This window comes from Lutjanus erythropterus, chromosome 9 (assembly GCF_056507025.1).
Source record: "Lutjanus erythropterus isolate fLutEry1 chromosome 9, fLutEry1.hap2, whole genome shotgun sequence".
Classification (NCBI taxonomy): Eukaryota; Metazoa; Chordata; class Actinopteri; order Lutjaniformes; family Lutjanidae; genus Lutjanus; species Lutjanus erythropterus.
The window spans coordinates 5075281-5098774 of record NC_139325.1 but is presented as its reverse complement, the minus strand read 5'-3'; the positions used below and the strand labels follow the sequence as shown (position 1 = coordinate 5098774).

Here is a 23494-nt window from a genome sequence, read left to right as displayed (position 1 = left end):
TAATGTTACTTAAAATATTTACTTTGAGAACATACTTTGTACTTTTCCTAACACTTTTTAACTGCTCAAGTTCAATTTGACTGCAATTTTTGTCCAATCACCGCAACGTTCCTGCAAATTTGACCAATCATTTTAGCTTCCCATGAATTTCACCAATCATAGAAGCTCCCATACGTGTCGGCCTCAATGAACCCACTTATTGTTTAATTATTTATAATTTTTTGTATTTTTATTTTTTTAATTTGTCACAGGTGGGCAATGTTTGTCACTGTTATTGACATCAATGCTATGTGCACTTTTATAATTTTGTGCTGTTTTGAGTTTGAGCTCCAAATATATTTTGGCTTCTTTGTGAAATGCCTCCAATAGCATGCGCATTGATCAATAAAACATATTTTGTTAGAATTTTTCAAATCCTTTTCGCAATTTTCACTCAGTCTTGCAGTTTCATTGCAAAAAATTCCTAAAAACATCGCAACATGCATTACAACTTTTTAGAAAAGCTGCCATGAAATCAGGTTTTTTAGATCAAAACAATATCCCCCGCAAAAAACCTGATCAATCAGCCAATTCCTGTTCTGATTGGTGACAACTGTCACCACTACAAACCTGTATCTGCTGCAGCATTTTGGGGATGTTTTTTGTCTTCATGTCCTGTTTTTGTTACTTGTGATCAGATAGCATTAATGGCTAGAAAAACACAGATGAAAGGTTTAGATATCACTTCAAATTGTACTCAGTGCTCAAATATGATTTTAAAAGTAACTAAGTAGATTACATAGTGAAATGTATACTTAGGTAGCCAAAAATCGACTTAATTACACTAACTTGAGTATTTGTAGTTTGTTACTTCCATCCCTGCACATATCAAAATGAGAAACTTTCAGTTACTGGTATTGACAGACTACATTTTCCTTCATGTGCTTCATGTGCCTGTTATTCTTAAGGACGTGAGAACCTTTACAAAACTTTTTGTATCATTAAAAAAACAATTTGAAAAAAGCTCAGACAGACAATGATTAATTCTGTAACAGAAACAACAAGTAATAGCAAAACATGAAGACAGAGCTACCACAGTATGGAGTAAGTGATCTGGAGGAAAAGCTCCACAGACAAATGCATCACAGAAGGTGTTAAATATGTTTTGATCTCTGTTGTTCCATAATTGGCATTAAACTATATATATGCCTGTGTTCACGTGGTTTAATCCATTGGCTCCACCTCCTCTTTTTCTTCCGAGGCTTCCAGAGGAGCAGACTGAGGTGTGAAGGTGTTTCCTCTGCTTCTCTCACACACTTGCTAACATGAAGATAAAAATAGCAAACAGGCAAGAGAATCCTGCTAATTGAAGACCTTGACTCACAGCAGCGCAGCTCAGATCCTAACATACTGCAACTGCTACTACGTAAGTGTTCCACCAACATGTGCTCCTAAAGCCACACACCTTTACTGACATTTTTGCCAGTGGCATCATTTCAAAGGCGCAAATGGACACAGAGTATAGCAGGTCTTCATCTGAGATTTTAGCCCTGGTCTGACAGGAACAAAAGGAGAATCTTTCTACACTCATGACAAGAATGACCCGTTTATTCCAAAAGGGCTCCAGTATTTATGACCAGCATATATTTTTGGCCAGAGACACTGAAAGTCACCCGAAGGCTCCACCTTTGCCTGAGAACAAGTTTATTTTTGGAGCTGGTTTAAATGTTTAAAGAGAGTCTAATGCCTAAAACCAGGAAAGTTTCCACTGAGATTCCGACCTCATTTACAGGTGAGATCTGCCCAACATGAGCCCCCAATTACAAGGGCAGGACACAATGATACACAGTATCGCACAAGAATTTAAAAAGAAATAAAGCAAGATAGAATTTAGGGGCAACTAAAAGTTAATTTTTCACTTTCAAGCCAGAGTGCTATACTTGCATTTACCCTGTGCTGCCCTGTTCTTTTGATCTAAATCTTTTTGTAAGAGAATACCTGTTACAGTGTACCTTAATGTTTTTTTCTTTTCCTATTTCAGTTCAAATCTTACTTAAGAGAAAAGAAGAGTCTTTTGACCTTAAACCCACAAAAGCCCACAGACTGGAGCCATAAAGACCGTAAGTAAGATGGAGACAACCTTAGGATGGCCTTATAAATAAATGTCAGGCGGTGAATTGATCTCTGCATATAAAGAGATGACCATCCAACCACAGCATACAAATCACAGTGATGTGTCATAAATTTGCTACCAGTGTCAAATCCCAGGGCACTGTGTGAAAAAATGAGCCTGAGGATTTCAGACAGCGAGGAGAGGAGGGGGTGTACTTGTGTCTGATTTAACAAAGTTTCCAGACTATCTACACGCAGGATAAAATGGACAATTGTTAGTGAAAATGCTCAAGTATTTACCAAAGCAAGCAAGCTCAATTTTATTGCCTTGAGATGTTACAATTAGCCTTTTATGCAGGAGCCTGTCCCTGTTTCATGGGAACAGCATTTACTTTCTTTTGTCATGATGCAAGGACAGCTTAGCTGAGACTGAACTTGTTTAATATGTAACTTTGGCTGAGCAGTACATGATGGTGTCTTCTCTATCATGATCAGTGTTATTAATAAACATAATAAATTAAAGAGAACCATGTATAGATCCATGTGGTACACCTCCAGCCCAACCTTTCCCTATTTAGTTGCCTAACCTTAGCCTTAGTGACCTCTATAAAGGCCAATCAGAAGAGTCGATCAGATAGGCATCGGCATGGTGTGACATTAACACCAGTCAGTGCAAAATGCCAGTAGATTTTTTTTGTTTTTTTGGCACAGAAATCTCAGAGGGCTATCTGCTACTTTTTGCACCAAAATAGTAATGCAATTAAATACTACGATGAGAGTCTCTCAATATCCCATGATTTTAAAAAATTATATCAAAAGAAATATTGTGAAATTATTATCAGCAAAGTCAGCATATCCATGTGCAACAGGTCCTAAAGTTCTTCTGTGATCATTTTCATGTTTTTTTTTTTCAATATAAGGGTTGCACAGTATGGTACAAAAGTCCAACTGCAATTATTTTGACTGAAATTGTGATTGTGATATGTGATACAATTAGTTGGAATGATCATTTCTGCCTTACAATTTTAATTTAAACTGAGAAAAAAATTATTAAAATTGTGATGATGTGATATTTGTTGGGGTCTGAATTTTAGGCCATCTTTTCAACAGTACAGTACTTCATTATAATGCTGTTTTTTTCCTTTTTCTGGCAATTGCGATTTGGTTCTGGTTCTGCGATTTGGACACCACACTTGGCCATATTACGATTTCGATAATATTGCAATTAATTGTGTAGCTCTACTTAATAGAAGTCTTCATGTAAACCCTGCGATCAGTATCTTCTGATACGGCTTCAAGCGATCTGTGATGGGCCCAAAAATCCTGATCAGAGCAACTTTAGCTGTAGACTCAGTCTTCCTCCTCTAACCATATATTATAGACAGCAAGAATTTAAAAATTATGAGGCATGTAATTTTAATTGCCAATGTGATGGACACTTAGGTGACTTTAATGAGTTCTGACAACAGACATGTAGCGGTGACACCATTGACTGCTTCTTCAGACAACTTAATACTTTGAAACCTTCTTAGTTCACACTGGTCTTCTGTGTCAATTGCTTTAGGTAAATCAATAACCAGGGCTGCACAACATGGCTTCCTTACAAGAGACTTAATTATACCACTCATGATGGTTTCAGCTCACTCCCTGGGTCTCTACATTTTGGCCAGTCGCCTGCGAAGTGTTCAGAAATGGGTTATCAATTATTTCAGTGGGTGGTTCAGTGCCTGGAGGATCAATAAAGTCATTTTATTTTTGTAGGCTGGTGCAAGACAAGACTTCTGGATTTTTGTTATGCCGTATATATAGTATATTCTTTTTAAACACATACATTCACAAAGTATATCTCTACAGTTGTGATTTGAGTTACGACATGGTACAGTTTGATCTAGAGTTCAATCTACTGTACACAGGATTTCTATTTTAATGCTTATTATGCCTTTGTCATGCGGCGAGCATTAAACTCAGTTTACGCTTGGCTGCTCTCTTGACAGTTGTCTCCAGACAAAAGGCAGCATGAAGCACCTCGCCTGTTTTTTTTATACCTCCTGCAACAAGAATGATTAAGTGATCACAGTTTCTTCTACATTTTCAGCTCTCAAGACTGCTGCCATTTCATTCATGAATGAGCAAAGAAATAAACAGAGGTAAAATATATATTTTATCTGTTATCTGTTAAAAGCAAATGTATAGTTCTTATAAAGAGACCAAGCATAAATTCAACTTTTCAGGTAAACGACAAAATATGCCAATTCCTACTGCAGTTAAAAATGACCCTTGTTAGCATCTGACTGGACGCTTCCATTGGCAACATGACACCGTTTGTTGATGCCTCCCAGAAGTATCACAAACTAGAAGGGCACTCAGAGAGCACAGACGTCTACCAAGGCCAAATGCCTGATCTATCGTTCTTCCTCGGCCCATGCTACACTCTTCCACCAAGCTACATGAAAGTTTTTGTTTTGTGTGTCTTTTGGTTGATCACTGGTGTGTTGTTAGCTAGCTAACATGACTTGTCAGTTTTAGTGATGGCTGAAATTATCTTGCTAGCTGTGACCGACATTTCCAATATTTAATCACCGACTTGCAGGATTGTCTATAATGTGAAAAGTTTCGGTTGTGGGCAGATATCAGATTTCTCTTTTGGGACTCAAGCTGGAAAGGTTAGGGAAATGATTATCAATGCGTCTTGTTTTCTATACATGATTTCTTTTTTCTCTGTTTGACTACGAGCTACTTCCAGTCCAGGTCCCAGCCAAAATACTTCCATGCACTAGCTTTTAAACCAGGGGTTGGCCAGTCAGATTGTGTCCAAAAGACATTGACATTGCAGCCCTAGATTAAACATGACAATTAACTTTAGTCTACTACATAACTTACATGCTTATTTTAACCCAAATAATGATCTTTCCCTAAACCTAACCAAGTAGTTCCTGCACCTTTATTTTGACAGTCCACCTAGACCTTGCACACATATTACTGTTAACTTGACCATGGAGTCTGGCACATGCAAAACTGATGCCAGAAGGGTTCTTTGGCATGAAGGGTTCTTGTATATGGGTATTGCAGCAAATAACTGAAGCTGCTGTTTTTCTTGGGAGGACAGAATTACAGTGACAAGAGAAAAGAGCAGACTGAAACTGACATTGTCAGCTTGATTGATGGACTTGGTATTGGTTGGTGAACTCTTCACCGATTGAAATTCATCATTAAAAGTAAAAGAAAAAAAAATCCCTGTGCTAGTGAGATGACTAGCTTTGCAGTTAGGGGCTCCAGATTGTCACAGGTATTCTGCATGTCTGTTTCAACACCTACATTAATTCATATTGGCATCAGACAAGAATTATAGGCTATGAATGATCATTTAAAGCAATTACTAAACAGCTACACAGTGATGCAGAACTGAGCACGAGGGCTCGGAGGGGTGGATGTAACCATTGAGGCTCTTCGTGGTGAAGCTTTGTGGCTGCTACATGGTTGTCAGCCTAAGTTCCTGTCTCACTCCGCACATTGGCCAAGCCTCATTAAACACCCTTCCCAAGCTCCTTGTTTAGTCCCTAATTAGGAGAGCCAATGGTGTTGCAGGATCTGGTCAACCTCCAAGTTGCTCCGGGCGAGGATATTTACCCCACAGCACTTGTCAAGGAGCCGTTAAGAACTTTCTGGACATGTGATGTTGGCATGTTTCACCTTTAAAGTGTTTCAAAGTGTGTGTGTGTGTGCCTTGCCTGTCTGTGCTGACTGATTGCTGTGTGTTTAGTCCAGAGAATGGTGGGTGTCACACACAAAGCGATCCACGGAGCTCGGCGGCAGCAGAATAGCTCTGTCTGTCTATGTCACACAGCCCTGTGTCTACAGTCCCCCTCTATCTCGCCTTTAATCCATCTTCTATCGTCCCGCTGACTGTCTCCTCGTCACCCATCTATTCATCTCCCCTCTTTCAATGACTCCCTCTGTTTCCCCCGCCTCACTGTCTCCTCTCCCTCCCTCTGATGTCACAAATTCAGATATGAGGTTCTGTGATGGCACGCAGCCTTGGACACTGCGGCCTTGTTCGGAGAGGGGAGCGATCAGAGGACGAGAAGATGGAGAGAAAAAGGCGAGTGAGTCAACGGCGCGGGTATTTTCCGAGGCAGCAGGAGGATGTAAGACGCAGAAACAAAGGAGGACATCTAGGTTAAAAAAAACATGCATGGATGCCTCTGAAAAGGCCTGTGTTGTGCTGTATTGCCGGCTTGTCTCATCCCTGTGACTCTGAGCCAGCCGTGCCTGTCAGGGCACTACTGTTGAGTCTATTTCTGTTATCTGCTCTCTTTCTTGTGGATAAAACAGTTGACTGCTAATATCCGCACCTGGGGGGTGGGGTTGAGGGGGTGCCTCTCAGACCCCGAAAACCTGGCACATGCCCCAGAAATGCATGTTTTGTCATGAGAGCAGACAACTCCTGCACACTTGACTCTCCGTAGAGTCTTGTGTCAGGCCTGAGTTTAGTGAAAAAATGTACTTTTCTTGCAACAAAACACTATAAAGGTCTGTGGCAGGGTTAGAAGTAGGGTTAATTCTCTGTGGTTTCCGGCATTAATATAATACACACAATGTTGATGAGGGTTAAACGCCTTGTTTTCAGCATTTTTTAATATTGATGAGAGGTCAAAAATAAGTTCAGACCACTGGACCGCAACCGCAACACTTTGGGGAATGCAAACAATATTTGTTTTTGCAGGCATCATAAGCCGCAGTGACAGAGGTCAAAGGTAGAGCTGCAGGGTTTTATATGATGGGAAGGTCCGGCTGTGTTGCCTGGAGACAAAACCTCTGATGGAGGTTTTTATATACACGTCTATATTTTACCAACAATATGTTGGATTTTACAGTCAAATGAGTTACCTCGGCTATTGTAGTGGGAAAGCAGAGAGGTCAAAGGGAAAACCTTTATCTTATTTGAGGAAAACTGTCATAGATTTTAATCATATGGTGGTTTGTTCTCTATTCTAAGTGCATTCTAAGTATTTTATGCAATCAGAACTAGAGCTGCAATGATTAATTGATTATTTCTCAATTATTAAGTTAAACAGATTAATCAATATCAAAATAGTTGTTGATTGAGTAATTTTTTTCAGAATAGAAAATTCCCTGATTTCACCAAATTCTCTGGTTTCTTTACAGTAAACTTCATATCTTTGGGTTGTGAGTGAAACAAGACATTTAATTATGTCATTGTGAATTACTGATTGATATTTTTCACCATTTTCTGACATTCTTAAACATGTATTAATCGATTAATCCAGAAAATCATCAACTGATTAACAGTGAAGCTAGTTAACAACACTGCTATTTAATGGTCTGGGTTTAAACACAACAAAAAATTTAACCACTGCCACAAATCTTTGCATTTATCATGATATCACCGTACAGTCAGAATAAATACAGTATCACAAAACGTAGTACTGCGATACTCAAGTGTATCAGTATTTTCTGACACCTCTTTCAGGACCATGGATAGTGCCCCGACAGTCAAAATGATCACATGATCAAATAGAGACCTGACATTGGACAAGTCAACGTGCAGATTACCCAGCAATCTTCACTGCATATCTGTATATGAAACAATACCAAAGAAAATGAGAAATTATTCATTTGTACTTTTTATAGTTTATTTATCATGTCAGATTTTCACTGGCCAAAGAATTAAATAATAATCTGTAAAAAAAAAAAAAAAAAAAAAAGGAAAAATTATACCAGTTGTGCATTTTGTATTTTTGTATTGGCAAATCAAAACACTCAAAATATGAAAATATGTGTAGGGAGGTGAAGAGAGAGTCTGTAACCATACCTGTAACTGACTGTATGCTCATATGAAAAGAGCATACAGTGTGTTTAAGAGGTGATGGATTATTTACATGATATTATCACGTATTAATATTTCATTTTTTTATATCACAGTAGCACTGTATAAAAAAATCATATTCTACATAAACTATAAATAAACTAGGGATATTGCAGTGTGCCAGTGTTGACAATAACTGTCTATGAAAAAAGAAAGAAAAGAATGACAGAGGTGGGTTTGCTTTTATGTTTAATGTAAGTTCTTTTCTGAACACAGGCTTTTATTTCTAAGGCGGTGATCTGAATCACTTGCAAGGGCCCGTTTTCAACATTTGTTGGAGGGCCTACTCCATCTGCATGCCCCCAGCACCACCCCATGGGCCAGTGCAACCGCACTGCCCACACTTTCTATATTTACGCCCCTGCAGAGGATGAATCAGTAAAAGGGGAAAAGGGTGGAACTACCTCCTTCACACTCTATCAGTCATTCCTGATATCTTAAATTTGCTTTTGCTTCATTGGCGGTGGACAGGCAAGTATTCCTATATCAAAGTGGGTGTTTTTTAACAGACAATATCGTCACCTGTTGAGATATTGCATGTTTTTATATAAATAGACAGTATGACCCTGCATTTTCAGCTCTGTCCCCTTGTAAAAGAAAACAATATTACGCTGCAATAAATCAGCAATGATCGGTACAGCGCATAAGCAAATGGAAATTTAACCTGACTTACCCAAGGGACTGGCTTGTGTGTTTTTACAGCGCCCCCAATAGTATGATCTGGTAACATGAAAAGGTCTGAGGTTGGATTTAATTCTGTCAAGGATATTTTTTTTTCATACCAGACAAGGAAAATGCACACAGAAGCAGCTTCTCAGCCTAACCCTAGATAACCTTTTAATAAAAATACTGTCTTGAAAGTTTGTCAAAAACAGCAGCCTCCCCTGTCTGTCTCTGTCTCTCATCATTTTGTGTGTGTGTGTGCTCATGCAGCATGATGCCACATATTGGACATCAGTGAGTGTCTCTGCAGCACAGGCAGAGATGAGGGAGGCTCCTTGCACCAGAAGGGGACAGTGAATGACAACCCATTTTGTTGCGAAGAAGACTGCTGGCCATCAGTGAGTGATACCAAGCTGACTGAAAGTGCGCCACAGCGAGAGGCTCAGAGCGTTCATCTGCCTACTCCACTGCGAAGACATCAGCTACGTGCCTCTGGTTCCTCACTGGGCATCATTTCACCCCGCCTCATCATCATGTCTTAAGACACCACTGGAGAACATATTCTATATTTAAACTGTATAAGCTTTGTCGCACCTTCAAGCAAAGGCTGGTGGATACAATTTTTGTTTTTTAAAAAAAGAGTCCTTAAATACCCAGTTACAAACAACATTTTATTACTGTGAAGTTTTCTTTCACTAGATTTGAATTTCATCGCACTTCAAATAAAAAATATGTAGACTTTAGTTCATCAAAATATGGCAAACTCCGGTAAGTCATGCACCAGGTTTGCCCAGATACGCAGCGCTTTCTCCTGGCTGGAGAACCCAAACAGCAAACTCTATTCAAAATACATTGCATTTAAATACGGCCACTGCCAAAGCAACACGCTGCTTTGAAGGGGGATTCTACGAGTTGCACAACCGCTGATATTTAAAAAAAAAAATCTCATCATCTATAGGGGTTAAAAAAACAAAGGTGCTAAATGAAATTAAAACCGCAGCAATAAATGTGAGGAACCGCATGAAAAAAAAAAGTTAAAATGTATATATTTAGTGGAAGAAATTCTGCTGGGTGGGTTTCACCGGTGCCGATTTAAAGAGTCGTGCTTATTCATTCTGAAAATGTCTTAAATTGCTTTCTAGCTGATGTTTAACCTGCGCGAACGCCCAAATGCTCATTAAATGACATGATTTTTAAATTAAGTTTGTTCGACACTGCCTCCCCAGAGATGCGAGCCTCCTGCTATTCTCAGGGGCTGACTGAGGAGCCCGACTGTCCACCAGCGGTGCGACTCCCTGAGCACAGACCGTTTGGGTGTGTGAGACTTGAACATACAGACAGCGCTGCTCCCCTCAGCCTGGAGATGAGGGGGACCACACCAAGCAGAAAAACTCTCCAGAAAATGTACTTGTCTCTTTTTGTTTATTTATTTATTTGCAAATTTTGCCCCAAACCGGCGACTAACAGTGATAAAAATCGACACGCACCTCTCCAAAACAACATGCAGAGGCAACACAACAAGCTGCGTTCATGACATGTGTGTGCTGTAAACTTGAAGGTGTCAGTGAGGGGTCAATGAGAGTGAATATGATTCATATAAAAATGAGAATTTACCCTGAGTAAGTTAGCGGTCCCTTTGACGCATGCTGTCAGTGGTCAGAGCTCGGTGCGTTCACGGGGCATTCAGCAATTCCAAAAGCCTGGAGATAAGTCCTAGGATAAGTCCACAAAACGCATAATTATCAACGGGAATTCCGCCTTACATGCGCAGGATAATGTGCCGTTTTGCGGGAGAAGAAGGTGAGGGAAAACTCGGAGAGGAGTTCCGTTAGTTCCGACTGTGCTTCCAGTGCGTAAAGAGGGTTCAGAAAATCCCGAATGTATTCACGGACTTATTTTCTTACATTGTTCCAGGGTGAAAACGTCCTCCGGACCGCTCCTCTTTAATTAACGTTTATAGAAATTCCTTTTTAAAACAGTTGTTGTGTTTGTTATTCCAGAAAATCTCACATTTGTGTCAAAAAGTTAATCTCCAGGTCTGAAATCCTCCTGCTCCTCCGGGTACACAGTCCTCCAGGTGTGTGTGAACGTTTAACGGAGCGACAAATCAAAGAGGGCTCGCGCGCATCTCGGAAGCCGCCGTCCGCAGCTCGCGGCTCTGAGCGTCCTGTCTGTCTGTGTGTCCGCGCGCAGCAACAGCCAGATTCCTTATTTGGAAGCCCGGGGCTCGCGCTACTGTCAAGAGAGTCAAGTTACACCAAAATGACTTCCAACTGGATCCTTCAAAATAAAAAACATTAATTGGAAGACTCGAGGAGCTCTTCATTAAACAGTATTTCGAAAGGACAATAATATCAGTTTCCAATTAACCATATTCACATTTATACAAGGATATAATTCAGAAAAATATTTAAAAATGAAGAACAAATTAAAACATTTTATCTACATATTTTTATTTTTATTTTAGATCGTTCCTTTTTTTTTTTTTATCTTTTTCATTTTGAAAAGCCTGTTAATCTCAGAAAATTTTAAAATAGTGGATATGTATAAGTGAAGATTAATGATTCCAATAAAAAAAAATTACAAGTAAATAAGTATTGTGTTGTGTTTTGTATATTTTAGCAGTAAACCTTTCATATTTATGTATTTATAATCACAGAAACCTGTATGATATACAGTACACACAGGCAAACTGTAGTTCAAAATATCCCATCTCTTTTGCAAAAATTGTAATTAACGTTTTATAAAACGTGTAATTCTAACTTTTTGGCACAGCATTTGTTTCTGTTCTATTTATGGTGGTGCTAAAAAACAGAAATGAAACATCATCCAAAAAGATAGAGGTTTCTCCCTTGGGACAGCTTTTATTTTGAAGGCAAAATCGCCTAATTTCCTGCCAGATTCTGCCTTTATTGTGTTCAAAGCTGAGGGGGTTCCTCTCAATAGAAAATTCACCCAGCAGCCCCCTCTTCTGGAGTCAAACAGCGTCAATTGGATGTTGTGTCAGGTCTGTGGCACCACCTACATTTACCACACAAAGAGGGAAACGTTCAGAATAAATAGCCACAACACGGGGTGTTTTACAGGTTATAGGAAGGCATTCAGGGAACGTGGCTCATTCAGTGATGCAGCAGCTTGTGTGGGAGAAACATCAGCCAGTGCTTCATTGTAAAAGTCATACCTCACTAATGAGGAGATTCAGTCAAATAGGGTCATACAGGGCTGTGTGTACTACTAAAGACATATGAAGTCATGTCCTCAGTAAGAATTTGGAGATTATAACTGCCTTCAAATGCAAATTACTAATGGTAGATTTCAGAGACTGAAATTTTAGACTAAATATCTTTAGGTCTGATTGATTTTAGACAAAGAAATGAATGGAAAATAAAAGGGATTTCCTTGGGGTAAAATCCTGGAGCATAAATAGGATGTATTATCGAAGAAAAAAATGTTCAAAAAATTTAAGAGATTGTTTTGGTTGCAAGTTCAAAATGTCTTGGAGAAATGAGGTGGTGCTGAGAGGCAGGGGTGTACTCAGGCTGCCTGAGGGTCAGGGGTGAATAAAATAAAATGGGCACCAATTATATGCAGTGGGGCACCAGTTTAGATTAAAATAATGTTATCATGGGAACTCAAAGTATCTCTATAATAAAAAACATACAGGGGACTATCAATTTAAATTCTACCCCAAGTCATGTTTCAAACAATATAGAATGCTCTGCAAATACTAATTAAATAAATATGATATATATAATGTTTTGTTTTATATAATATGTAAAACAAAATAAGTTTAAATACCTTATTAAAATAGCTTACATATAGCTCTATACCTTATCTTCACTTAGTATTCAGTGATCATGAATATGCAAATAGTCCCTGCCCTCTCCACACATTCAACACTCACTAACCCCACCCCTCCCCCTCAGTAGCTGCACCTAACTTCTTCTCTGTTTTGCTGTCTTATCACAGTAAGTAGCTACATCTAGCTTCTTATGTGGGCTGGGCATTGCCACCTATGATATGTACAGCTCCACTCTCTCATTTAATAGGATTGGTTCCTTATGTTTATGATGTCACATACCCAGCCTGACTGAATCTGTTTTTTGAGACTGCTCTTGCTCACTGGAGTTTCAAAACAATAAATGCTCAGAGATCCTGACATTACTGTTTATTTTGCTCTTGATATGTCTTGTAGCACATGGAAAACACCACATGGGCATGCTAACAATCAAATTAAATTAAAATTAAAAATGTGATTTTCACTGGAGGGGGTCTTTAAATATTTAAAGGTTCATAGAGACCAACTAATTTTCTAACAGCTGGGTGGCCTATATGTCCCTGCATCACATTTTCTCCACTTGAAGGTCACCCCAGAGGGCACTTTATCATGTTCTGCCTCCCACAGGGGCATCCTAGAGGGCACTGAATCACTTTTTCTCCACTAGAAGGCACCGTAGAAGGCACTTAATCATGTTTTATCTATTATAGGAGCATCCTAAAGGGCACTTTTGTGGCATTTGATCAAACATGAGTCCACCTGTGGCTGAAGGGTTTAAGATTTATGACTTCAGTATTTCTAGAATCCTGGATATGAGCAAATATGAGTCTGGACTCGATCGACTTTCCAGTTCCTCCAACTTTCTGTGCATTGTGTATGCATCCAGTCACTTTTAAAGGCCCAGTGTGTAAGATTTAGGGGGATTTATTGCCAAGAATATGGCAGAAATGGAATATAATATTCATGAGAATGTATTCACTAGAGTGAGCACTTTATATCTACAGAGGGAGCAGGTCCTCTTCCACCAAATCTGCCATGTTTCTACAGTAGCCTTGAAAGGACAAAACCAACACTGACTTTAGATATGGCTTTTTGTGTTCTTTGCAGGTCTTGTGGCCTCTGTAGATTCTCCTGCACACTGGGAAGGGAAATATGAGATGAGGTTGTGTAAAAATGCAGGTACCACACTAAGGCCCTTAACAAGTTACTTTATAAGATACCTCTATAAAATTATAGGTGTTTAAAAATGTATATATATGTCAAATATGTCCCCAAACAAAATAGAAATTCAAATCATTCAAATCATTCAAATCTTGCCACAGCAGCTGAAATAGTAGTCTATAAAGATTAAAGATCCTTATTTGACCTTTTCTTCTTCATAAAATTCACTTATTTTGTATTTTCCCTTGGTGTACATTAGAAAACACTTAGTTTGAAAACTGTCTTGTTGAATGGGATAAATGCATACGTCCAGTGTTAAAAAATAATACATTTAATGCATCACAATAGTCTTTTAATTAATGTAAATCTGCTTGCATTGGACTTCTGTCATTTAAACCAGAGGTTTTCAAAGTGGCCTCCCCATGTGGGTCCAAACAGTTTCAGGGGAGGCTCAGTAAATGGAAGTGAAAAAATGACATTAGTTAAAAGGAAATGTCATAGAACAGCCTGAATGTGTGTGATTTGGTTGAAGAGACTTTGGGGAATTTGACTCTTTTCAGAGTCAGAAACTAATGAATGCCTTTGGACAGAACTTTTGTCTGTATGTGGTGTAGTCTGAAGTTATGTCAAACAACAATAATAGACTATCTTGCCTCAATTGTTGACTGTCTCTTGTCTCTAATTGATCCAGGAATTGAACCAAACTAAGCAAATAAACTATGGAGGGTTAGAGAGTGCCTGTAGTCTCAGACTTTAAACCCCCCCCTCGACTTAAACCAACTCGTCCATGTGTCTGTTTCCCAGCAGAAGTTTACGTAACTGGTCGGTGTAATTTTGGCCACACGCTGAAACACCATTACGCCACGCTGGAAGAGATGGAGTGTAAATAATGTGCAGCGATTTGAATCTCACCTTGAAGAGAAGTGCGATTACTGTCATCAGAGACAGTCATCAGTATTACATCATGCTGGGCCGCGTGGCCTCAGAGGTGCAAATGGAAATACCACATCACCGCTCTGCTCTCCGCTATGAAGGCTCCTCATGATGCATGCTGGGACACCGCTGATGATTATCTCTCACAGAGATGGTTCAAAGACTGAGTCTGATGTCAGTGTGAAGAAACAAAAATCATCAATGCAAATCAAGGTCCCTTATTATTGAGATTTCACAATTTTGTTTCCAAATACTTTATTGATCAGTTAAAAATGATGAAAGTTGTATCTTGCAAATAAAATTTAAACTTTAATAAAAGGTAATTCAAATGACTGGCTCCTCTAACAGACCTTTTGAAAGCTGATATTTTAACTTATCATATTAAAAACACAGGTGGAGTCACTAACATTAAAGGTATAGTTCACCCAAAAATTAAAATTCAGTCATTTTATACTCACGCTCAAGCTGTTTGAAGGTTGCTTTTAGTTTTTTAGTCCACAAAACACTGCTGGAGTTTCACAGAAAAACAGCATTGCTGAATCTCACAGACAATGGAAGTGAATGGTGACCAGTTTTCAAACATAAAATGCCTCCATACTGCTGTAATCCAAGTCTCCTAAAGCCCCGACATGCTAAGATGACTTGAAAGATGTTATTTACACCATGTTTGTAGCCTAAATCTTTACTGTAGATCTTTAGCATAGAGCCGTGTTCAAGTGTGCATGCACACTGTCTGGACTGTGTGTGTGTGTGTGTGTGATGTGACAGTGTGCAAACAGCATGCCAGGGCTTTAGGAGACTTGGATCACACCCAACAAGCAGTACGAAGGCAAGATTCTGCAACACTGTTTTCCTGTGAAACTCCTGGCTGAATTTTCATTTCTGGGTGAACTATCCCTTTAATTATGGCTCTGTAACTGTTCTGTGAAGCCTGTCAGGTGGGTCAGCATGTGCAACATCAAACCCTGAAACAAGATCTTCTAAATGGAGTACAGCCTACATTAATACTATTAATCACTTCGTTGCTTTTCATGCTTTGACATGTAAAACAATCTGACATTTCTTTGAATCTGCTGCTTTCCTCTTCAGTCATTACCGACTATATCAATCCAACTTGGCATAAATCCTAGACAAGGAGTGAATTTAGTGATTAGTCTTGTCAAATGACTTCTAACTGGTGGTGACCGTCCATCTCACTGGTGTGGACAGGAGACAGCAGCGTGGACAGCTCTGTTAGCTGCTGAGCAGGATCAGCACCACGGAGAGCTCCTCTGTGTGCAGTGCCTCTGACAGGAGTGAGCCGCGTCATTCATCACACCAAACTTTAACTCACCTTCATCTTATTTTTATGTATTCATTTGTCAAACAAATGTTTTCACTGAGCCAAGAGCGCTTTGCTAATTTTTTTTAAAAGTAATTTTCTTTGAGTTCATCTGGCACTGCTCTGCGAGTTGTTTTTATTTTCAGATCATTTTAAAATGAAGTGAAACCAGTGGCAGCCTGGAAGTTGTGAAATCAAAAGTCCCTTATTTTCAATTAACCAGATGGTGTAACCACAACATTATTAATCCTCTGGGGAAATTAATATCCACTTCTCATATCATTAAATGTTGCCCTCAGTTTTAGACGCATTAGCATGGCTGTAGACTTTTAACTTCTTTAATATTATGCAACTAATGGATGAAAGTGTTTCCAAGGAAAAGCCAACATGTTCTCACACCCAGCAGCTTGATCAGTGGCCCTGCACTTCAAACTATGATGCAGTAGTTACCCTACAAGCATCTGCTTTACATCTGGAGGGCTCTGTGGTCAAAGTTAACGATAATAAAATGTAAGAGGTGGGTAGATTTTCAGAATAAAGGCACAAAATGATTTGGGTAGGTTTAGGGAAGAAAACTACTATAGAATATTATGTTTTGGGCTAAAACAAGTATGTTACTGCGTAAGTTCATGAATGAAACATAACCTATGTAAGTTTGTGAGTCTGGAACTTGAAACTAAAAATGTCGATGCTAACTATTGGTTTCACACAGCACAGGAACCAGGGTGAAAGTCCTGTGTTTGTTTGATCCATCCATTCACCCCACATCCTTCATACACTTTCGCTATTTATATTATTATCATTCATGTTCATTTCAATATAATGTTTTTGTCAAAGTCACAGGGGATAAAGAGCCACATGCACATTGCAGACCCCTGCATGAGACCAAAGTTCATTGGGTCATGAAAAATTGGGTCATTAGAAATGATCTTTTGGGGACCATGAATATCTAAAGAACATTTAAGGACCCACTGATAACACTATTCCAAAAACAAAGCAGCATGATGAAAATCAGAGTCCAAGCAGTGAAGAATCTCTGACTCGCTGTCAGTGAGCAGAGTTTTAGCTGTGTGGTGACGGAGTCAGTATTCATCTCCGGCTCTCAGTCAGAGAGTCTCATGTCAGAGGTTGGTGCAGCAGCAGTTAGAGCCCCGCTGCAGCACCCTGACCCCGAATCCTCCTGGACAAACGGCAGCAATAGTTTGCATCTGTCTCCTTGGACTCTTGTTTCTTCAAGCTGCAGATGATATGTATTCAGGCGCTGCCCTTCTTGCAGACACATACTGTGGATATATGCTCTTTTTTTTTTTTTTTTCATTTGCCACTGGGCACGGCCACACAGCTGGGAAACCCTTCTGATGTGAAACCCAGAGAGATGTGAGAGGCTTCTAGAGACGAGAGCACAAACAAATACATCTTCCCTCCTCCTTCACCATCATTGTCTCCACTTCAATCAAATCCAAACAGGCGTGTACAAGTGCACGTAAGGACACACACACAGAGACAGAAGCCCATCTCAAGACCACTTAGCCAACAGTGTTGTCAGTGCTACGTATGAGCAAGCTGTTTCACATATGAATATTTCATGTTGGGGTTGAACTGGATGACTGAAGCGTCGATGCGTCCAAACCTTTTCTTTAGAATTGTGTCATCTGATCATGTTTGCAAACACATTTTTTTTTGGTCATTTTCCTTTTCAGGCTGCAGAATAAACCGAGATGTCTCTTAAAATGCTTGCCAGCATCCCCTCGTTTTTTCGCTGCACCCATGAAGCAATCAAATTCCTGGCACAATCAAAGTCTTATGCAGCCTCGTCATGAATTGCATTTACAGGAGGCTGAGGGTGCATTTTCTGAGGCTCTTTGTGTTGGAATTATGTTCAGCGAGAGTCCAGGAGCACGGGGGAGAGCACAGGGATGAGCAGGAGGGGAAAGCAGCTGTGTTAGCAGCTGAACTAATAAAAGAGCATCTAAAAAGAAACACCCCGTCTCCTAATGCCTCGCACTGACACCGAGGAATTAACGATCGCTACGTTCTCAGGAATTCATTAATGCTTGGCATGAATGAATATCGCTATTCAAAATCATTTAGAGTGGTACAAAAGCCAGGATGTAAATGTTTCCTGTCCTCCTATTTTTACAGAGAAAATGAAGTTGTAATTTTGGGCACATTGGCTTTAATTGCCAACATGTTTCATGTTGTGACATAATTTTATGAGCTCATTGTGGCGATGATGCGGTGATGTTTTTGCGTCCGTGGATGGATGTGCTCCCACATTTCATAGGCTGGGTTTACACAGTGGTTCAAAGTGCTTCTGAATTCATATGAACAAGCCTGGATCACTGCTAAGACACCCCAGACCCCAGGAGTCCCAGAGGCCCGGGGTCACTGCATGTCAATATGTGGCCAGTCACCCTGGATGGAACAAGAGGGACTGGATGCAGCCTTGGAGGGTGTTGTTTGGTTCACTTCTATTAAAGCTGCTCAGTGGTGTATGAAGCCAAAAGAGGCTTCAGTAACTTACACCAGCAAACTAACAAGTTCCATCTCTGCTAACTTTAACAGGACTGAAATTATAGACTGATGTGGCTCTTCTAAGATTTTCAGATGTTGTTGGACTGAATGTTATGACATCTTGTTGTATTTTTAATGTTATACTTTTGTCATTGCTGCTGTCTTAATGTTGTGGTTTTATTGTTGTTGTTGTATCTTAGTGTTGTAGTTTTATTGTTGTGGTGTCTTAATGCTATGAAATTGTATTGTTTTTGTTGCAGTGTCTTGATGCTGTGGTGTTTTATTATTGTTACTGCTGAAGTTGCTGTATCATTGTATGGTCTATCTTGTTATTGTGTTTTTATATAAAAGTGTGTGTTCTCTGTTTCTTGCTGAGGGACTAAAAATGAAAAATTAACTTATAGCTAATTCTGGTAGAGCTAAAGAGCTGTCCCTGTCAAAAAATGAAATACTGATGTTGAAACAAGTCATTTTGCAACGATTTTGAGACTGAAAGAAATATATACACAATTTTACAGCTGCTTATTTCACAAAGTAAGTCTATGGGGAAAAAGTCTTCTTTGGCCACTTTACATTACACAACATTACAATGTTTGCCATGTTGCCACTGTGTCAAATTTGCTTCAAACCTTGTGCACTTCCCAGAGGCTTGATCTAACCCAGAAAAACTGGCATTTAGGTTCCCTGTGCAGGCAGATTATTATGAGCCATTTAACATTTTCTGTTAGGAGGTGACCTCTAGTGGGCATAGTGAATTTTACAGGAGCAGCCTGAAGAGCGTATGGAGCGTATGGGGAAAGTGGGGTGGATGGATGGCTCTGACTACTAACATAATGAAGGACAAAGAGTCAGCTCCCCAAAAATGGAGCAAAAACATCTGGATCGCCCCCTGGTGGCTGGTTGCAGTATAGAACATAAACCCCGCCCACTCGCTGTTATCAGATGGGACTTGTACACATCAAATAATTCTAGGTAATTGCTGATGTATGTGTTTTTTTCTGACAAGTTTGGTTTTAATTAAGTAATTTAAAAAACTGAGTGTCACTTCATGACCGAGAGTATAGTTTGGCTTCGCATTGTACATTTGGAGGAAGTGGAATCATGGCGTCCATCTTTTATTTACAGTCAATGGCTCAAACTAACACAGGACTTTAACCCAGGAGATGGGGGTTCATGTCACATGTGAAACAAAAAGTCAGTGTCGACATATACTTATTTTAACACAACAACAACCAAATGTAAAGAGCTGTACTCATCCTCAGTCTAAAAAAAAGTGGTATTGCTGCATCCTGAGTGCTACTCAGACTGCAAATAGAAACCAGAATTCTTCCAACACCAAAATCTCATCCCTTCATTGTAGACTGCATTAATATTCAGCTGCCTGTTTATAGAGATGAATGGATTGGTGACTGTTGGTCACAAGACATCATTATGTAACTATGACAGCTTTTGAGTTGCTTTTAAAGCACAATGTTAGCTTCTAACAGCAAGACTAGCAGTTCTCCCTCCTTCCAGCTTTTGTGATAGAAGCTCCAACAAGCTAAACACATCCTGGAGCTATCTCTGTAGTGGACGCTCGCAGATGAAATTGATATTGATTTTCCTTTGTGACCAGGTTTCACAGCAAACAAGCATATTTCCTTTAAATGCAGCTAGAGTCACACTTCAAGCTTTCACGTTCAATTCCACTCATTTTCTGTTACAAAAACGTTGAAGTCCTCTCCTTCTGTTTGGTTATGTGGGATAAGCAGCCCGCTGTGCTGCAGGGCTCTGGAGACTGCAGAGCCCTGTCATCTGCATTGCACACCATTATCAGACATGACTAATTCAGCACGTGGCCAAAAGATTCTAAATGTGTAATTAAATATTTAATAGGGCCACAGACTATCCACCCACCTCACACCAGCCGCTCCTGTGCAGCATTTGTGCAGAAAGCACTCAGGGTTTCTCCCTTTCCTGAACACACTGTAGCTCTCAGGGCTCGGGCTTATCATCTTTGAGATGCGTCCTGTGGGATTTAATAAACGCACACAAACTTTATGCAGTTAAAATGCGACCCATCATCCTCTGTGTACACATGTAATCTACCTGCTTTTTGTGGTGCTGTTTTGCTGAAATTGTTTGTTTTGTGTGAACTCTGCTCATCATCTAATCTCCGAACGCAGCCCCGTGTCATTTGGCTTTGTACAGCTCATGCAGGATAACACTGTCAGGGACATTAAACCCCAATTTGAGTGTGACCTTTTTAGCTGCTTTTATCTGAAGGACTCAGGGAAAGGCGGCCTCTCTCTCATTGTGAGGATTTCTTCATGAGTCTGCTCAGTAGCTAGTCATAAATGAGCTTTTGTCCCTGCCTAATATATGCCAAATTGTCCAAACCTGACACCAGCCTACTAACCTTTTAAATTTGGATGCAGCCACATTCCCTGCCTCTTTAATCACACATCACATGCTGCTATTTTTAAAAGGCCGACTTCTGTGTGAGGCTTATTTTAAGTGATACATTGGATCCTGGGTGCCTGGATGCATTCAGGCCTTTGTCGAGCCCCGGCGTTGCTGAGCTGGGATCTGGCCCCGGTCCAGTTCCACTGTGGCCGGGGTGTTAACTGTGCGGGGGAGGCTGGGACCATCCGAGGCAGAGGAATCATCGCTGCTCACATCTCATCCCCGCAGCCATGTTTCTGCTGAGGGAGGAAGAAAGGGGCAGCCGAGACGTGAATGTGTGTCAGCTTACGGAGCATGGAGTGAATAATGGGATTGTACCAGTTGTATGTGTGCATGGGAAGATTGTGACCGCGTGTATCTGCACTCATGCACTGAATGAGGGCAGGCAAATACATAGATACAACAGAAGGACGTGTTGGCCGCTGCTTCTTGGTGCTGCTGCGCCTTCAGTGAGCAGAATGTGGGGTTTCATAGGTGACTGTAAAGGTTAGTAATTCCATTAACATGATAGCATCACCCAAGATGAAAGCACAAGATATTTGCCATGTTGTTATTTAAGGTTTGTGTGTGAAAAGGGAAAATGGGTGAAAAATTGGTCTGAAGCTGCTTCCCTCTGCATTATCTGCTCTGATATATAAGTTTTCATGCAATTTCTGTTCACTGTAATGCAGCTCTGAATATATTATAAAGCGAAAATCAAAAGCCTGAGTGGCCACTATAGATGCTGCAATTTTCTATTCATCCTATAATATGGAACCTTGGGTGGAGAAAACAGCATGTTAATCAGTCCCTCCAGGATTTTGCAGGCTTTTTAGGGGGAGCTGTTGAAGCCTAAAATACCTGATATTAAGCCAGCCTTTCTGAAAAAGTGCAATACATGTTTGTAGGCATATATTGCAATGACCAACAGAAAAGCTTTTTTTGTATAATTCATTAAAAATCAAAGGCAACTTGTTCTCACAAACAACAAAACCACACTGTTCTAAGCATTTCAAGTAACCTTACTAAAAAGGTTTCAGATTACAAACATTTTAACAAAATATGCTTTTTTTGTAAATGAAGAAGTGCACTTGCAGGGTATTTTACGAAGAAGCAAAGTCTTTTTGGAGATCAAACTCAATCAAAACAGCAAGCACAAAATTATTTTAGTCTACAGACCATTGATAAATGCCAATAACAACAACAAATCTTGTTTTGTTTTTTTCTAAAAGAGTTAGTTCATTCAAAAGTGAAAATTCAGTCATTATCTATTCACACTCATGCTGACTGAAGGTCGGGTTTAGTTTTTTAGTCCACAAAACACTGTTTCACAGTTTCACAGCAAAACAGCTTTGCAGAATCTCCCAAACAATGGAAGTGAATGATGAATGCCTCCATCCTGCTCGTCTGCTGTAATCCAAGTCTCCTAAAGCTCCAACATGCCAAGTTGACTAATACAATGTCATTTACATCATGTTTTAGCCTGAATCTTCACTGTAGATCCTTAGCTTTGAGTCATGTTCACGTGCACATGCACACTGTCTGAACTGGATGTGTGTGGTGTGATGGTGTGCAAATGGCATGTAGGGACTTTAGGAGACTTGGATTACACCAAATGAGCAGTTTGGACCTACACGCAGCAAAGGGCCACAGGCAGAAGTCAAACCCATACAGAGGGCTGAGCAGAAATATTAAAAGCAAATTTCATTTAAATCCAGCCATTATATTCCAACATGTATGGACACAGCATTGGTCAGGGGTCAATTTGAGCCTTATGGTGGTGTGGCAGTGTGTGGGGACGCAGTTAGCATGGTGGGTCATGGGGCAAAAATGAATTGCTGGGCCTCCATTAACCCCCATTACTGCCACTATCTGAACGATGTGTAATATTTGGAATATTACCTGGCCCCAGGTTTGCCCTGTGGTAATTTAATTAGAAAATAATTTAGGCATATTCAACATATAGGGAAAACATCAGCTGAAATAATGAAATTCTTGAACACAGGGTCCCTCTTATGTGCAGGGCCTCAGGATGAGGGAGTACAGCAGTGTCTCTCAGTGCTTTCTGACTTACATCCCTGCAGTTTCAAGCTCATTGGTTCCTATAGAAGACGATTTAAAAACCAACATGTTATCATACTTAAATGACGGAATAGGTCGACTGTCAGTGACTCCTAAAATGACATATAATGCTGTGTTCCATTAACCTAAGAATCAGAGCTGGGAATGATGTCACATGCAAAAATTCCAAAAAAAAAGAAAAAAAGAAAAAAGAGAAGCAAACAAGTCGGAAAACCAAGATAGACGCCGTCAGGAATGCCGTTAGCCATTGTTCGCAATACCTTTTGATAGCAACACATTTTGCAGTATTTTGCACACTCAAGCACCATTGCAACACGCCCAAAGATGGAACTTGGACCACACTGTGTGTATGACTGATTTAATGAGAAATAAATAAAAACAGAAGTGCTGATAAACAGCAGCCATCTTGGATTTTGTGATCAGGGCTGGTGAGTTTTGTTCAACGTTCCGAGTCAGAAACTTGACTTCAGAGGTCATTCCAGTTGAAATTTCCGACTGGAAACTCAGAAATTCCGACTTCCTGGTACAAATGGAACTCGCCATAAGACTGCTGGAGAAAATATAAACACAACACTGTTTGTTTGTGCTCCCATTTTTCATGAGTTGAAGTAAAAGATCTTCTGTGCACACATAAGCTTTA

At 39.9% G+C, this 23494-nt stretch overlaps 1 protein-coding gene across 7 annotated transcripts in view; it reads right to left on the bottom strand.

Annotated features, from left to right (window-relative positions):
• Window positions 1-10813, bottom strand: part of adgrb1a (adhesion G protein-coupled receptor B1a) — a 237656-nt gene extending 226843 nt beyond the window's left edge. For all 7 annotated transcript variants that reach the window (XM_084725977.1, XM_084725975.1, XM_084725981.1 and 4 more), the window contains exon 1: window positions 10256-10813. The gene's annotated coding sequence lies outside the window, so the exon portion shown is untranslated. The remainder of the gene's footprint in view (window positions 1-10255) is intronic.
• Window positions 10814-23494: the final 12681 nt, after the last annotated feature.